The sequence below is a fragment of the Mustelus asterias genome, chromosome 11 (assembly GCF_964213995.1).
Source record: "Mustelus asterias chromosome 11, sMusAst1.hap1.1, whole genome shotgun sequence".
NCBI classification, from domain to species: domain Eukaryota; kingdom Metazoa; phylum Chordata; class Chondrichthyes; order Carcharhiniformes; family Triakidae; genus Mustelus; species Mustelus asterias.
In genome coordinates this window covers 94168859-94187641 of record NC_135811.1, presented here as the reverse complement: position 1 = coordinate 94187641, position 18783 = coordinate 94168859, and the positions used below count along the sequence as shown (strand labels likewise).

The 18783-nt window shown below is 47.4% G+C and overlaps 1 long non-coding RNA gene across 1 annotated transcript; it reads right to left on the bottom strand.

Annotated features, from left to right (window-relative positions):
- Window positions 1–293: 293 nt before the first annotated feature.
- On the bottom strand, window positions 294–17013 carry LOC144500976 (uncharacterized). Its single transcript, XR_013499022.1, has 4 exons — window positions 16690–17013; window positions 13845–13902; window positions 11166–11230; window positions 294–504 (listed from the first exon to the last, which is right to left on the bottom strand). It is a non-coding gene; the product is annotated as an uncharacterized LOC144500976 (long non-coding RNA).
- Between the last annotated feature and the right edge of the window lie 1770 nt (window positions 17014–18783).

The following is an 18783-nucleotide window of genomic DNA, read 5'->3' as shown; positions in this document are numbered from 1 at the left end:
GTGAGAGAGGAAACCGGAGCACCCAGAGGAAACCCACGTAGACACGGGAGAATGTGCAGACTCCGCACAGACAGTGACCCAAGCCGGCAATTGAACCCAGGTCCTTGGCGCTGTGAGGCACTGTGCCACCGTATTGCTATAAACCTCCCAGACTTGCTTACAAGAGCTCATACAGGAGCATGGAGATGTGTAATAGCCTTCAGGATTAAGCAAAAGTAGTTTTGGTGACGGAACCCTAGGTAATTGAAAAGGAAAGGGAGAAGCATTGTGCTGACAGTTGACAAATGACGAATAATGTTGAAAAGATTTTATTTACTTGAGCTTTGTGGGCTGGTACCGTGGTGGCTCAACAAGCTGAATGTAACAATCTATACAATTTTACTTCCTGGTACTGTACATTTAAACCATACAGAACTTCTCAGTTGGAGGGAAGAGTTTTCATTAGCTGGAGATTATCGTGCCTGATGGTTCAATTCTTCACCATTGCTGATTATAATCTGTGGACTAAAGCACAAAAAGGGAGAGAGAAAAGGAGGCATAAAAATCATAATGGTCTTGATGTTCAGCAAGCTGAGCTTGTTGAGGTCTGTGCTTTGTTTAGCATAATTAATGAGTTTTTCTTTCAAACTGTATATATTATTCTGGTCCTCTCACAACACTCTTGATACAGTTCAAGTAAAAGGCAATTGTTTTGTCAACTACGGACTAAAATGTGCATTCTTATGCATGACATGAATGTACAGATGAACAACAACCCTTTTTACCTCTTTAGTTCACAGCAGCAATTGTGTGGGGGACCCATTAAGCTCCCCTTTTTTTCCCGAAAGGCCATCACACTACTGTTAAGACTGAAACAGACAAATCTATCTAAAATCACCATTTTCATTGAAGCGAAAGAATGCAGAAGATAATGCGCAAAATAAGGCTTGGCCTGCGGAGTGTTAAAGTTCTGGAAATAGATTCAGTGTCCTTTCCAGGGTTTTTTAAAAACTGAGCTCCAGTTCAGGGCTTGTGTGAGATACTGTGTCGGGGAGGTTGGTGCAGACTCGCTGGGCCAAATGGCCTCTTCTGCACTGTAGGGATTCTATGATCCTAAGGGACGCACTGAAAACCTGCAACTCTTCCAATTATCTTTGAACTCCAAAGTCAAATTTGAACACACAAGATCGAGAAGCTCTTTTCCACTGAGGTAACAATCAAGCCTATCACTCAAGTCGATAGGATATGAATAAACAATCATACTGGCTTCCCGTTGAAAGTAAACATTCATATCAAACAACATTCCTTCTCTTGTGGATCCAGTGACTGAGTGTTTGATTTGGATATTTAATCTACAACATGAGATGTCATTCGCTTGTATACACGTGACTGCTTCAAATACCCTTGATAAATGTAGATATGCCTAGACCATTTTTCATGGGAACTTAGAATCATAGAACATTACAGCGCAGTACAGGCCCTTCGGCCCTCGATGTTGCGCCAACCAGTGGTACCAATCTAAAGCCCCTCTAATCTACACTATTCCAATATCATTCATATGTTTATCCAATAACCATTTGAATGCTCTTAATGTTGACGAGTCCACTACTGCTGCAGGCAGGGCATTCCACACCCTTACTACTCTGAGTAAAGAACCTACCTCTAACATCTGTCCTATACCTCTCACCCGTCAATTTAAAGCTATGTCCCCTCGTGCTAGCCATCATCATCCGAGGAAAAAGGCTCTCACTATCCACCCTATCTAATCCTCTGATCATCTTGTATGCCTCTATTAAGTCACCTCTTAACCTTCTTCTCTCTAACAAAAACAACCTCAAGTCCCTCAGCCTTTCCTCATACGATCTTCCCACCGTACCAGGCAACATCCTGGTAAATCTCCTCTGCACCCTTTCCAATGCTTCCACATCTTTCCTATAATGCGGCGACCAGAACTGTACGCAATACTCCAAGTGCGGCCGCACCAGAGTTTTGTACAGTTGCAGCATGACCTCCTGGCTCCGAAACTCAATCCCTCTACCAATAAAAGCTAACACACCGTACGCCTTCTTAACAACCCTATCAACCTGGATGCCACCTTTCAGGGATCTATGCACATGGACACCCAGATCCCTCTGTTCATCCACACTACCAAGTATCTTACCATCAGGCCAGTACTCTGTATTCCTGTTACTCCTTCCAAAGTGAATCACCTCACTCTTTTCCGCACTAAACTCCATTTGCCACCTCTCAGCCCAGCTCTGCAGCTTATCTATGTCCCTCTGTAACCTGCCACTACCCTCCGCACTGTCTACAACTCCACTGACTTTAGTGTCATCTAATCCATCCTTCTACGCCCTCATCCAGGTCATTAATAAAAATGACAAACAGCAGTGGCCCCAAAACAGATCCTTGCGGTACACCACTAGTAACTGAACTCCAGGATGAATATTTCCCATCAACCACCACCCTGTGTTTTCTTACAGCTAGCCAATTCCCGATCCAAACCACTAAATCACCCTCAATCCCATGTGTCCGTATTTTCTGCATAAGCTTACCATGGGGAACCTTATCAAATGCTTTGCTGAAATCCATATACACCACATCAACCACATCATAGAATCCCTACAGTGCAGAAGGAGGCCATTCGGCCCATCACGTCTGCACCGACTACAATCCCACCCAGGCCCTATCCCCATGTATTTACCCTAGCTAGTCCCCCTGACACTGAGGGAGAATTTAGCATGTCCAATCCACCCTAACCCGCACATCTTTGGATTGTGGGAAGAAACCAGTGCACCCGGAGGAAACCCACGCAGACACGGGGAGAACATGCAGACTCCCAGACAGTGACCCAAGCCGGGAATTGAACCCGGGTCCCTGGCGCTGTGAGGCAGCAGTGCTAACCACTGTGCCACCGTGCCACCCGTGTTGCATAAGGCAGTTTTTCTATAAAAATCAAAGCACTCTTAAAAGTATAACAACTTTAAATTCACGTTTTTTTTGTCAGGCTATGATGATACAACTTCTTAGATATGATGGAGCTGTGCTTTCTTCACAAGTCCCATGGTTCACATGGACTACAGTTGGCCATTGGAGTAAAGCAGTGCAATAAAATATTGAAGTAAATATCTAACTTGGGAGGCAAACCAACATATTTTAAAAGAAAGTCATGGTTACACTCCCAAAACGAGCATGATCAGTATCACCTTTTGTAGTGGACAGGACAATGCTGTGGGGAGCCTGCATAACCTCTGCTACACAATCCAATGGTAACATAATCCAGTGATAACAGAATGATTATTAGTCCCATTGAAGTGTATCACATTACCAACATAGAAGGGTGGAAGTTTCCACATCACAGAAGCAGGGTATATACAAAATCTGCCTCATCATTGTGAAATTAAACTGAAAGAGTTGGCTTACCTAAAAGTTGCTGGGTGAAGATGTATTATGATAGTAGTGAACAATTATTAGTAGGGGTGGCACAGTGGCAAGCACTGCTGCATCACAGCGCCAGGGACTCAGGTTCAATTCCAGCCTCAGATCTGTGTGGAGTTTGCACTTTCTCCGTGTCTGCGTGGGTTTCCTCCGGGTGCTCTGGTTTCTTCCCACAGTCCAAAAGACATGCTGGTTAGGTGCATTGGCCATGCTAAATTCTCCCTCAGTGTACCCCAACAGGACTGTGTGTGGTGAACCATCGTTGGTTCACCACTGGGGTTGTTATTATGTTACTGTTGGGCTAGGGTGTTGTTGTTGTTATGGGGGTTGTACTATGTTGTTGGGTTAGGGTGTTTACCTGTTCTAAGTGCTGTCTTGGCACACTCCAGTGGGGTCCCGCCTCCGGTGGCAGGGTATAAGACCCCCTGCTCCGGCAGGACCCCTTCAGTCTGAACGGTTGTATTAGTGTTAGCAGTTTCGTTGTTATCTGATTAAAGCCTTCAGTTCTAAAGCCTTGTTTCCGGGTGCTCATTGAGGTGCATCAATTTAATCAGATAACTTAGAACATGGAACAGATTCTAAAACCGGATCGTCTGACACTGGACCCACGTGCGGTCGGTGCAGCTAACACGTTCGACCATTGGTGGAAGTGCTTCGAGGACTACCTGGCAGCCTCGGTAGCTATCACTACGGACAGTGATAGACTCCAAGTCCTCCACGCAAGGGTAAGCGACACGATTTACCTAGCCATTCGTGCAGCTTCCACTTACCAGGGTGCCGTCGAGCTCCTAAAGAATAGGTACATTACGCCACCCAACGAGATTCACGCTCGTTATCTCCTCGCTACACGACGTCGGCAGTCGGGCGAGACCATAGAAGACTACGCCAATGAACTCCTGCAGCTTGCCAGGGCTTGTGACTGTAAGGACGTCTCCGCCGAGCAGTACATGCACGACCTCGCCCGAGACGCGTTCGTAGCAGGGGTAGGGTCCTCATACATCAGATTAAAATTATTAGAAAAGGGGAAACTCAATTTGACCCAGGCAATGGGGATGGCCGTGAGGTTGGAGGCGGCGTCGAAGAGCTTGGCGCTGTACCCCGAGGACCACGTGCAGTCAACGTGGTTGGAACAATCTCTGCTCCCTCCTCGCCCCGCGAACCCGCGCTCCCAGATCGATTCGACGACGGCGGCAGCTCCAGGTGGCCAGCGATGCTATTTTTGCGGTGGGGCCAAGCATCCACGGCAACAGTGCCCGGCAAGAACGGCAATCTGCAGCCAGTGCGGTAAAAAAGGCCACTACGGCAAAGTCTGCAGGTCCAAACCTAAAAACGGCAGTGCAGCTTGTAACCCTCCAGAACGGAGACAATCTCCTTCGGCGTCGCAGTACCCACGAGGTCCGACCACGTGCGATCTCAGGACGGCGCCATCGTGGCAAACAGAGGAGCAGGAAGACCACCAGGAGTCGCTGCGCTTGGAGCCCTCGGCCACATGCTATCCATGGGGGCGGCCATCATGGTCCACGACGACTAGAAGCGACCAGCAGGGGTCCTCAGCATCCACATCGGCAGCATGCAGCAGCGACCAGCAGGGGTCCTCAGCATCCACATCGGCAGCATGCAGTGACGCCCAGGGGCCAACGGTGGCGTCGATCTCTCTGGATCAGACCAGGCACTACAGACTGGAACATTCTATGATGGAGGTAAAGGTTAGTGGCAGAACTGTGAATTGTCTGTTTGACAGTGGGAGCACCGAAAGTTTCATACACCCTGAAACTGCTAAAAGGTGTGGACTCCGGATTCTCCCTGCCAAACAGACAATTTCCATGGCATCACAGTCCCGGTCTGTACCGATCCAAGGACAATGTATGGTAACTCTTGAGGTACAGGGCACAATTTACGAGCAATACAGGCTCCTTGTGTTACCTCACCTTTGCGCGCCAATTCTCCTCGGACTAAACTTTATGGCCCACATGAGGAGTGTGATCCTACAGTACGGTGGGCCACTCCCTTCACTGGCAGTAGGGAATCAGCCGCAGCCTCCAAATTGCCCAAAGCGCCCCGCATGCAATCTATCCACCCTGAAAATCACTACACCATCCCTCTTTAAGAATCTGGTACCTGGCTGCAAGCCCATCGCTACTAAAAGTAGGCGTTACAGCGCTGAGGACCGGATCTTTATTAGATCTGAGGTTCAGCGGCTCCTCAAGGAAGGGATCATACAGGCCAGTGCTAGTCCGTGGAGAGCGCAGGTCGTGGTAGTCAAAAGCGGGAACAAACCTCGGATGGTCATCGACTATAGTCAGACCATTAATCGTTATACGCAGCTGGATGCGTATCCTCTCCCGCGCATTTCTGATATGGTCAATCAGATTGCGCAGTACCGAGTGTTTTCTACCATAGACCTTAAGTCCGCCTACCATCAACTCCCCATCCGCCCAGAGGACCGACAATATACGGCTTTTGAGGCGGATGGTCGTCTATACCAATTCCTCAGGGTTCCATTTGGTGTCACCAATGGGGTCTCGGTCTTCCAGCGTGCTATGGACCGAATGGTGGACCAGAACGGGTTGCGGGCTACCTTCCCGTACCTGGATAACGTCACCATCTGCGGCCATGACCAGCAGGACCATGACACAAATCTCCAACACTTTCTGCGCACTGCATCTCACCTGAATCTGACCTATAACAGGGAGAAGTGTGTATTCCGTACGCGCAGGTTAGCTATCCTTGGATACGTGGTGGAAAACGGGGTCATCGGCCCTGATCCAGACCGTATGCGCCCCCTTACTGAACTTCCCTTGCCCGCTAGCACGAAAGCACTGAGGAGATGCCTCGGCTTCTTTTCGTACTATGCACAGTGGGTCCCCAACTATGCGGACAAAGCTCGTCCGCTCATTAAGTCCACGACCTTCCCACTTACGCCGGAGGCCCAATTGGCCTTCAAGGCTTTGAAAAGCGACATTGCGAAAGCCACGATGCACGCGGTGGATGAATCCATCCCCTTCCAGGTGGAGAGTGATGCATCTGATTTTGCCCTAGCCGCCACACTAAACCAGGCAGGCAGGCCCGTCGCGTTTTTTTCCCGCACCCTTCAAGGCCCCGAAATTCGGCACTCGGCGGTGGAAAAGGAGGCTCAGGCCATTGTGGAGGCAGTCAGACACTGGCGCCATTACCTGGCAGGTAAGCGGTTCACCCTGATCACGGATCAACGATCCGTGGCGTTTATGTTTAGTAACACGCAGAGGGGCAAGATCAAGAACGATAAGATCTTGCGGTGGAGAATTGAGCTCTCCACCTATAATTACGATATTATGTATCGTCCAGGGAAACTCAATGAGCCCTCGGATGCCCTCTCGCGCGGAACATGCGCCATCATGCAGGAGGACCGCTTGAAGGCTCTCCACAATGATCTATGTCATCCTGGAGTCACCAGACTCTACCACTTTATAAAAGCCCGCAACCTACCCTACTCGGTGGAGGAGGTCAGGTCAGTTACGAGAAGTTGTAGGACTTGCGCAGAATGCAAACCACACTTTTATCGACCAGACCGGGCACATTTGGTCAAGGCCACTCGCCCTTTTGAGAGGCTGAGTGTAGATTTTAAGGGCCCCCTTCCCTCAACGGATCGGAATGTCTATTTCCTTAACATAATAGACGAATTTTCCCGGTTTCCGTTTGTTTTCCCCTGTGCGGACACGTCGACTGCCACCGTCATCAAGGCATTCAGTGAGCTTTTTACCCTGTTCGGGTACCCCTGCTATATTCATAGCGACAGGGGCTCGTCGTTCATGAGCAACGACTTGAGGCAATTCCTGCTCTCATTCGGGATTGCCTCTAGTAGAACCACGAGCTACAACCCTAGGGGTAACGGACAGGTGGAAAGGGAGAATGCTACAGTCTGGAAGGCTGTCCTACTGGCACTAAAATCCAAGGGCCTTCCAGTCTCCCGGTGGCAGGAGGTCCTTCCAAATGCGCTCCATTCTATCCGCTCCCTCCTGTGTACGGCAACCAATGCTACTCCCCACGAGAGGATGTTCTCATTCCCTCGGAAGTCGTCCTCGGGGACCTCATTGCCAGCCTGGTTGACGTACCCAGGACCCGTCCTTCTGCGGCGCCATGTGAGGGCTCGCAAGTCCGACCCCTTGGTCGAACCGGTCCAACTCCTCCACGCCAACCCTCAGTATGCCTATGTGGCATATCCTGACGGGCGAGAGGACACTGTCTCCATCAGAGACCTGGCGCCCGCAGGGGACGTAGCAACTCCTGTCGCTCCTATTCCCCCAGTCACAGATCCACTACTCCTCATTTTTTCCCCAGACGTGGCGCGGTCAGCACCGGGACCAGTGCATAACACTTTTACCCCCATGTACAGCTTGCCTGAGACTCGGAGATCGGCGCCACCATCATCACCACCACCAGCACCACCAATCGTTCCAGGATCCCCTGCACCATCGCCTCATCAGGGCCGGCCGGCCCGGGAGTCTTTGAGGGGACAGCCAGATGTTGCTTTGAGAGAGCCACCGCAAGCACCTGCTCCGGTTTCGCAACCGGTGTTGAGACGATCGCAGCGTCGGTGTGGTCCTCCAGACCGTCTGGACTTGTGAATCCTGTTATTTATTTATTTATTTTTTGTCATTATCTGTTCTCATTCACCCCGCCACCTTTGGTTCCTAAAGGAGGGGTGAATGTGGTGAACCATCGTTGGTTCACCACTGGGGTTGTTATTATGTTACTGTTGGGCTAGGGTGTTGTTGTTGTTATGGGGGTTGTACTATGTTGTTGGGTTAGGGTGTTTACCTGTTCTAAGTGCTGTCTTGGCACACTCCAGTGGGGTCCCGCCTCCGGTGGCAGGGTATAAGACCCCCTGCTCCGGCAGGACCCCTTCAGTCTGAACGGTTGTATTAGTGTTAGCAGTTTCGTTGTTATCTGATTAAAGCCTTCAGTTCTAAAGCCTTGTTTCCGGGTGCTCATTGAGGTGCATCACTGTGGCAATGAGGGGATTTTCACAGTGACTTCATTGCAGTGTTAATGTAAGCCTACTTGTGACACTAATAAATAAACTTTAAAACTAGGATTTTCCCAGATAAACTTGCACTGTATTTATAAATGATTCCTCAGGCATGTCATTCACCGCATAGAGCCTGCAGTGCTCCTGGTGGAGTGGAAACATATTGGTGCCTTAGTAGCATCTGAGAGAGATTTGGAAACTTCTCACTTAAAACATATTCAGCAATGTGGTCACCACACTGAACCAGGGCCTGCTTTAACTCAACATATCTGCTTCAGGAGGAGCTGCTATCAGGAACCTCATTTTCTCCTCATTAATCAGTTGTACTTCCCCACTGCTGCCTTAGCAGAGATCAGCTGATTCAACAACTATTAGGGAACTGGTCCGATTCAGTTACTCACTGAAAAAGCTCCCAGGATCATCTAAGGATCCATATGCACATATATTAATATATACACACACACACACATATAATAATGTGTATTAATGAAGTTCTTAAATTACTATGTCTGATTATCGCAAATACAAACCCAGAAAGTCTAATTTTGTTCCGGTCTAAACCATGTCGGTTATGTTGATTGGCTATGCTAAATTGACCCTAGTGTCAGCGGGATTAGCGGGGTAAATATGTGGGGGTTACGGGAATAGGGCCTGGGTGGGATTGTGGCCGGTGCAGACTCGATGGGCCAAATGGCCTTCTCCTGCACTGTAGGATTCGGATTTCTATGTATGTACCACAGCTTATAATTCAGAGTTGTGCATGGAGTCTGTGTTCTGAGCATTTATACTCCTACCACACTATAATAATAACCTACAGGTTAAATGTGTACCTGCAGAATGTACAGTCCCATTAAGAAATGCATTAACCTTCAGACAATTGGTGCTTCTGTTATTCTGAGAGAAAAGGGTAAATTAGCTACTTTCAAAATAAATAATTGAAGGCAGCTCTGTGATATTGTAGTGTGCTATATCATACCAATTATATGTATACAGGGTATATGTGTGTGCCAGCTATTGGCTGTACAGTAAGGCACCAAACATGGCTGTGATACTTGACCAAAGCCCAGTGTTCCTCCCTGCAAGAAAAGTAGGTGCAAGTCAGAGGAAATTTATTGCAAATCAATGAAAGAGGCAAATAAACCAGCCAGTCTACTAGCTGAGGACTAATATATTGAGCAAGGTAATGCAGAGAAACACTAACAGACATTATTGGCTGCATAATAAAAATAAGCTTGAATACTAAATGATAGCATATATTTATTGTTGTATTAAAATTAGCTTTAAGTGCTATTTGTTTTTTTAAAAGGATCAGAGATAAATGTTGTGTTTCCATGAGATATGGGAGAGGCTGTGGTAATGTCACTGGGCTAATAATCCAGAGGCCCAGGCTAATGGTCCGAATACATAGATTTGAATCCAACCAGAGCAGCTGGTGGAATTAAAATTCAGTTAATAAACATGGAAATAAAAGCTGTTCTTGGTCATTGTGACCATGAAACCACTGTTAAAAAAACCCATCTGGTTCACTAATGTCCTTTGGTGAAGGAAATCTGCCATCCTTACCTGGTCTGGCCTCCATGTGATTCCAATACATATCCCACTCTTAAGTGATTGTGGTGGCAGAATCAATCCAGATTTTTTTTTTGTAAGACACTGCCTCACTGCTACTAACCTACAAGTAGTTCTCTCTCCAAAGTGTTCCAGCTGTCTCTATTTATAGGACAATCAATATCACATGTTTAACTAGCAATTCCTTAACAAGGTAATTACCATACAATGAGTAATAATACATTGACAATCTTTAGCTGCTTCGTCGATGACCTTGCCTCCATCATAAGCTCAGAATTGGTGATGTTCGCTGATGATTGCACAACGTTCAACACCTTTTGCAACTCCTCAGATGCTGAAGCTGTCCGTCGCCATATGCAGCAAGACCTGGGCAATATTCAGGCTTGGGCTGATAAGCGGCAAGTAACATTTGCCACAGTAGTGCCAGGCAACGACCATGTCCAACAGGAGAGAATCTAATCATCTCGCCTTGACATTCAGTGGAATCACCATCACTGAAAACCTCTCATCAACATCCTGGAGGTTACCATTGACCAGAAACAGAACTGGACTCGCCATATAAATACAGTGGCTACAGAGCAGGTCAGAGGCTGGGAATTGTGGCAGAGTAACTCGTCTCCTGACTGCCCAAAGGCTGCCCACCATCTACAAGGCATAAGTCAGGAGTGTGATGTAATATTCTTGATTTGTCTGGATGAATGCAATACCAACAGCACTCAAACTTGACACCATCCAGGACATAGCAACCCATTTGCTTGGCACCACGTCCACCACCTTCGACACCCACTCCCTCCTCCACTGATGCCCAGTGGCAGCAGCATGTTCAAGATGCTCTGCAGCAACTCACCAAGGCTCCTTCGACAACACCTTCCAAGCCTGCAACCTTTACCATCTAAAAGGACAACAGCAGCAGATGCAATGGAACACCGCCACCTGTAAGTTCCCCTCCAAGCCACACACCATCGTCACGTGGAATCATATCACCATTCCTTCACTGTCTCTCAGTCAAAATCCTGGGACTCCTTCCCTAACAGCACTGTGGGTGTACCTACACCACATGGACTGCAGCGGTTCAAGAAGGCGACTCTCCACCACCTTCTCAATGGCAATTCAGGATGGACAATCAAAATGCTGAAAGAATCAAGTAAATCAAAATCAGGAGCACACTTACTGAGTATCTTCTGATGCGTTTGTAACCAGGGGTCTGATCTTCAGTTGAAACTTCCGGCTTGGGAGCTTCCAGGAAAAGAGGAAATCTCATTAAATGTAAATTTATATTCATATCAGTGACATTTGAAATTGACCATTTCTTGCCCAACCTGTCTCCGATCCTTTCAACAATTATTCAGAATTCATTAAAGTTGCAAAGATATTGCGGCCCCCAACATCTCCCCTAAGTAGCCATTTTTGATGCATGATCATGAAAAGGAAATAGTGATAGGCTATTCAACTTTGGGGCCGTCTCCCCGATCATAAACTTACGCAATGTCCATGCATACAGCAACAATAGGAGCATTAAATAATTGCCCCCACCCCCTCCATTCCACAGTCCTGATTCAGTTCAGCTAAGTCAGTACAGACTTGACAATAAATCTGAGCGCCTTCCCATCTGTAATGATTAGTATAACATCCCATGGTGCATTTAGAAACATAATAACATAAAAAATAAGAGCAGGAGGTGGCCATTCGGCCCTCCAAGCCTGCTCTACCATTCATTATGATCATGGCTGATCTTCCAACTCAATAGCCTGACCCCACCTTCCCCCATATCCTTTGATCCCCTTCACCTCAAGTGCTATATCTAACTGCTTCTGAACTACTTTCTGTGGTAGAGAATTCTACAGGTTGACCACTTTCTGGGTCAAAAAATGTATCCTTATCTTTGTCCTAAACAGTTTACACTATATCCTCAGATTGTGACTCCCTGGTTCTGGACATCCCCACCAGTGGGAACATCCTTCTTGTAACTATCCTGCCTCGTCCTGTTAGACTTTTACAGATTTCTATTCTCTTTAACTCCAGCAAATAAAATCCTCACTGACTCAATCTCTCCTCGTATATCAGTCCTGCCATCCCAGGAATCAGCCTGGTAAACCTACTCTGCACTCCCTCCAGAGCAAGAACATCCTTCCTCAGATAAGGAGACCAAAACTGCACACAATACTTCACATGTGGTTCACCAAGGCCCTACATAATTGCATCAAGACATCCCTGTTCCTGTAGTCAAATCCTCTCGCTATGAAGGCCAACATACCATTTGTCTTTTTTACTGCCTGCTGCACCTGCATGCTTACCTTCAGTGACTGGTGTACGAGGACACTCGGGTCTCATTGCATAATTCCCTCTCCTAATTTATGGCCATTCAGATAGCCATTCAGGAACAGCCTTCCTGCTTTTGCTACCGAAGTGGATAACCTCACATTTATCCACATTATACTGCATCTGCCATTGATTTGCCCACTCACTCAACCTGTCCAAATCACACTGAAGGATCTCTGCATCCTCCTCAGAGCTCACCCTCCCACCCCAGCTTTATGTCCTCTGCAAATTTGGAGATATTACATTTAGTCCCTCATCTAAATAATGAATATATATACAGTGAATCGCTGGGTCCCAGTACTGATCCCTGTGGTACTCCGCTAGTCACTGCCTGGCATTTGGAAAAAGACCTGTTTATTCCTACTCTGTTTCCTGTCAGCCAACCAGTTTTCTATCCATATCAATACACTGTGCCCAATTCCATGCGCTTTAATTTTACACGCTCAGCTCTTACGTGGGACTTTGTCAAAAGCCTTCTGAAAGACCATTTAACCACATCTACTGGCTCCCCCTCATCAACTCTGCTAGATACATCCTCGGAGGATTCCAGTAGATTTGTCAAGTATGATGTCCCTTTCATCAATCCATGCTGACTCTGTCCAATCCTGCCACTGTTTTCCAAGTGTTTTGCTCTAAAATCTTTGATAATGATTCTAGAATGTTCCCCACAACCGACGTCAGGATCACTGGTCTATGATTCCCTGTTTTCTCTCCACCTCCCTTTTTAAATAGTGGGGTTATTTATTCATTAAGCTATTGGAGAAACTCCAGCGCATACTTTAAACTATTAAGATGTTCAGGAGGATGGCGCTGAGTGAGGCTACTACCTTGATTACCATAAAACATCTGTCACTTTTGTTGGTAAATGTGCTCCAAATTTGACTTCCTTTCTGCAGTGTAAACCCAACAAACTCCAAACTTCTGAATTGACTCAGAAAGCAGCTCAAACTTTGCTCCAACAACAGGAGCAATTCAGAGACAAAAGGGGAAAGCAGCCACCAGGACTCAACACCTGAATCAACTACACACACACGCACACAAAACATGCACAGGGAAGAACAGTCAGTGCTCCTAAGTTAGGGACAGGATAGAATGGAGAAAATGGCAACATAAAACTGAAAATAAAGCACTGGGAAGGGTTTGTTTTACAGGAAATGGATGAAAGTAAGTTAAAAATCAAAGCCTACGGGACAGAGTTGGAAAGAAGACAAGTCAAATGGTGAATGGGTTATCTTGTGTTTAGATTTTAAAATTCGAGGAGAAAAGAGAAACGGAGATATATAAGGAATTCTACACTTCTGTTGTCATAGAAAGAATAAGATAGAATAGCAGCCGGTGAGATGAGGTTGATTCTGACACAGAGAATGAAACAAGGAGGGAGATAGTGTAAGTTTACATTATTGCAATTTAAGAGGAACAGGATAGGAGAGTTTCGAGTAGCATTCACCAGAGAAGAAGGTAATAGAAAACCAGCAGAGCTCACACAAGGAAAAATATTTCCATTAAAGTATATACTTCACTGTATTTGTACCTTTGTTTGTCATCGGTTGATCTGAAGGTTTAGACTGCTTCCTTTTTATAAGTTCATCCTGAAACAGTAACAATGAAGTCAAATTTTATTATTATGGACGAGCAGAAGTCAAACATCAGGTCAAGAAACTAGAGCTGGAGAGTAATAATAGATAAAGGACAAGACACCAGTATTCTCTGGTCTCAGCTTAATGCTAATTATTAGTGTTGCCAACTGTGATTAAATGTATGCCTGGAGGAGCCATCACATGACTGGCACCCCCACACGGCCAACAAATCCATCCTTCTGATGCACTGCCGTTCTGAATCATAGAATCCCTACATTGCAGAAGAGGCCATTCGGCCCCTCAAGTGCACCGACCCTCTGAAAGAGTATCTTACCCACGCCCTCTCCCCTGCCCTATCTTTGTAACCCCACACATTTCCCATGGCTAATCCATCTAACCTACACATCTTGAGACACTAAGGGGCAATTTATCATGGTCAATCCACCTGACCTGCACATCTTTGGAGTGTGGGAGGAAACCAGAGCACCCGGAGGAAACCCACGCAGACAGACACAGGGAGAATGTGCGAACTCCATACAGACAGTCACTTGAGGCTGGAATTGAACCCAGGTCCCTAGCGCTGTCAGGCAGCAGTGCTAAGCACTGCGCCACCATGCGCCAATTGGAAAAAAAGACTCATTACCCAACTGGATGATGCTTGACTCTAAGCCAAACTGCACCACCCCCCTACCACCATCATTTTCAGTATTTTCCATTCTGGTGAAGAGGAATGTTCAAAGAAACTGCCTCAATTTAAAAAAAATATCCTGATGATTTTTCTCCAGAGTTACACACAGCAGTGTCCTGGAGATTAATCAATTGGTGGAGACTCCGGGCCAATTCTGGAGGTTTGGCAACCACTTTTAGGAATGTTGGTGTGGCTAGGCCACAGGGGAGGGATCCACAGGAAACCTGCCTGCTCCTGCACATTCTCCAACAAATAGGCATTGTCATTGTTCATCATAGATCCCTACAGTGCAAAATGAGGCCATTCGGCCCATCGAGTCTGCACCAACCACAATCCCACCCAGGTCCTATTCTCATAACTGTTAACAGTACTGTTACTGTTAAGACTATTCTTGTAGTGGGACTTTAGACACTGTGGGACTTGTACACCTGCTACAAATGGAGCAAACGTTTGTGAGAATTCACTGAGGCTGGCAGTGGGGGAATTTCTCAACCAGCAACCTTACCAAACAGCTTTTGGTTACAGCAAGGGATAAGAGACCCCAAGAACAGTGCTCACCAGCACCGGCTCAAATCAATATATTTGTTAAAAAGATTCCACCTAGACCACTATTGAGAGGTTTGCAATTGCATTAATCAACACACCATGTGATTAGGGTTCTCAATGAGGAGCTGAGACATACTGATGGGGGAGGGGGGGAGGAGTTGGGGGGGGTGGAATGCTAGCTTTGATCTGTGCTAATTAAGTGCAATATGTAATAGGTTGGCAGGGAGCAACACCCCGAGGTTAGCAAAGTGAAAAAGTCAAAGTTTTAATTACCATTCGATTGACTCCTGTTGGAGAAATGTGAAGATGCTGGAAACACAGACAAAAATTGGTCTTAAAGGATTCTGAAGAAGAGTCAAATTGGCCCCAAAATGTTAACTCTGCTCCTCTCTCTACAGATGCTGCCAGACCTGCTGAGTTTTTCCAGCACTTTGTGTTTTTATTTACAATCTCCTTCATCCGTTGTATTTTGCTTTTATTTAGGTCTTAGGTAACATGAGTCACATATAAATATATAGAATGAACAGCACGGATTTGACTCGAATGGTCCAGCCAGTGTTCCACGCAATGCTATTGACCTTTGAGCACAACTAGTTAAGTGTGCAATTCCCTTTACTTTAACCCATCATTTATCAGATGTTGATGGTGGGGCTGCTGTGTTTCTTTCAAATAACCTGATAAACTCAGGGATCAATTAAAATACTCCTCAAAGGGATACCCCGTCAAAGCAAACAGAATCTCAAAGGAAACTTAAAACATTCAAACAAAATGTGATTAAAGGGGTTGATAAAACACCCCAACGCCTGCGGTCCCCATCGGGCACAGAAGGCCTTGATGGTGCTGGCAGACACTCACGTGCTCCCTCCTCAAGGACACCCGACAGGGTACATTGCCTTGGAAGAGGGGAGGTGGCTGCTGTGTAGTCTTTGCACCTTTAAAAATCAAATCGTTGCCAATGTGTTGTCGACACTGGGATAGCACAGAGTCTGACAGAGTTTTACCTGCGCCTGCAAGCGCAGTGGGGGGTGGCACGGTGGTTAGCACTGCTGCCTCGCAGTGCTAGGGACCCTTGTTTGATTCCCAGCTTGGGTCACTGTCTGTGTGGAGTTTGCACGTTCTCCCCGTGTCTGCGTGGGTTTCCTGCGGGTGCTCCGGTTTCCTCCCACAGTCCAAAAGACGTGCTGGTTAGATGCATTGGCCGTGCTAAATTCTGCCTCAGTGTACCCGAACAGGCGCCGGAGTGTGGCGACTAGGGGATTTTCACAGTAACTTCATTGCGGTGTTAATGTAAGCCTACTTGTGACTAATAAATAAACTTTACTTTTACTTTACTTTAAACAACTGGCTTATGTTGTGCCCACACATACTGAGTGTGGCAAACTATTGCAGTGCCACCTTGCAACCAAGGGACAGCGAGAAATCAATAGGTTTGGAATATAGTAAATAGAACCCGTCTTCTGGTTCTCCTTGGTGTTAATCTATTTGGTGCATCACCACTTACAAGTGTTGATCAAGATGACACTGTAACTATTCCCTGCAGCCAGAGTGTTAGTAAAGAGCCATACCTGCTGCGCCTTGACTCTTTTATCTGCAATCCATTGCCTGCGCCTTCCTTCCCAATGTTGTGCAGAAGCCATTGCAAAAGTTGCAGAGCTGAGTGTTTAACTGCGGCTGAGAGGGACCGAGGGTGAAATCAAAACGCAGCCAGCCCGGGGAGAGACCCTGAGAGCAGAGCAGCCCAGGGAGAGACCCTGAGAGCAGAGCAGCCCAGGGAGAGACCCTGACAGCACAGCAGCCCAGGGAGAGACCCTGACAGCACAGCAGCCTGACACTGACCGAGAGGAACCCTGCTGGTAACTGACAGCTCCCACATACACACACTGCCACTCGCTAATTACAGCTGTTGCTCGGCAACAGGACGCCAAAAGTTGCCGATGGAGGTGTGTGTGTGTGTGTGTGTGTAGTCTGTCCTCAGTTATTTTCCTGTAACAAATGCAGTCGTTTCCCTCGCTGACTTTGAAGTTTTATGTTCTACCACTGCTGCCGTCCAAGGCACATTGAAAGTTGAAGCCACAATGCTTACAAAGTGATTTCACTTCCCTCCGCCCCTCCTGCACACTCTGTCTGGGTGCAGCCTGTCAAACCCAGCACCATCCATCCCTGCACTTCAGAGGCATCAGTTTACAGAGTCACCCACTCTTTAGTCTTAAGTATTGTGTCCTAGGCTCAGGTCTCCCACCCCGCACACACTCTCCCCCCTCCCCTCCACCCCTCACGCTCTCTCCCCCCACCTCTCACATCTCCCCCTCTCACACTGTCTGCTCCCCACCCCTCACACACACACTCTCCCCTCACCACCACCCCTCGCACACTTTCTATGTGATAATCGACAATGGGTTCATGGTCAGTGTTAGATCTTTCAATTCCTGAATTTTTTTGACCACTACCAGAGCCTCTAAAACGTTGATATGGAGATGCTGGCGTTGGACTGGGGTGTGCACAGTAAGTAGCCTCACAACACCAGGTTAAAGTCCAGTAGGTTTATTTGGTAGCATGAGCTTCTGGAGTGCTGCTCCTTCATCAGGTGACACTTACCTGATGAAGGAGCGGCACTCTGAAAGCTCGTGCTACCAAATAAACCTTTTGGACTTTTACCTGGTGTTGTGAGACTACTTACTTTAAAACTTTACCATGGGAATGCTACCTGATAATTGTGTTTTTTCCTGATGCAAATTGGCATTCAATTGTGGCTTGAGTTTACGTCAACTGTATCAGCTTGGGAGGGGGAGATGAAATCATAGAAATCCTCCAGTGCAGAAGGAGGCCATTCGGCCCATCAAGTCTGCACCGACCACAATCCCACCCAGGCCCTACCCCCACATATTTACCCGCTAATCCCTCTAACCTACGCATCTCAGGACTCTAAGGGGCAACCTTTTTAACCTGGCCAATCAACCTAACCCGCACATCTTTGGACTGTGGGAGGAAACCGGAGCACCCGGAGGAAACCCATGCTGACACGAGGAGAATGTGCAAACTCCACACAGACAGTGACCCAAGCCGGGAATCGAACCCAGGTCCCTGGAGCTGTGAAGCAGCAGTGCTAACCACTGTGCTACTGTGCCGCCCGGGTGAAGGAGGGGTGATGGAGGTTGAGGTAGGGAGTGGGAGGGTGCAGGAGGGGAGCTTTGCGGGGTGGAGGGGAGAGATTGGGATTGAAGGAGGAGATGGGGTGCGAAGGCTGGGTGATGAGAGTGGGAGGGGGATCGGGGGCTGGAGGATTGGAGGGTGAAGGAGGAGGATGGGAGGGTAAAGGAGGGAGATGGGAGAGCCATTCAGACTCAAAACGTTGGCTGTATTCTCTCTCCACAGATACTGTCTGACCTGCTGAGATATTCCAGCATTGTCCGTTTTTGTTTGCGATTTCAGCATCCGCAGCAATTTGCCCAATTCTCACTCCCAAACCTATCCGAGGCCTGCCCTGTGCCTGAGGGCTGAAACCTTTGCACCCACCCTGACCCCAAGGCCTGACCACCACCCCCCCCCAACACCCCACACACCCTGCACCTCTAATCCCCCTGATCTCTGACCACCCTTCGACATCTGACCCCTGACCTCACCCATGACCCCTGACCTCCCACCCCCTTCAACTCCTGACC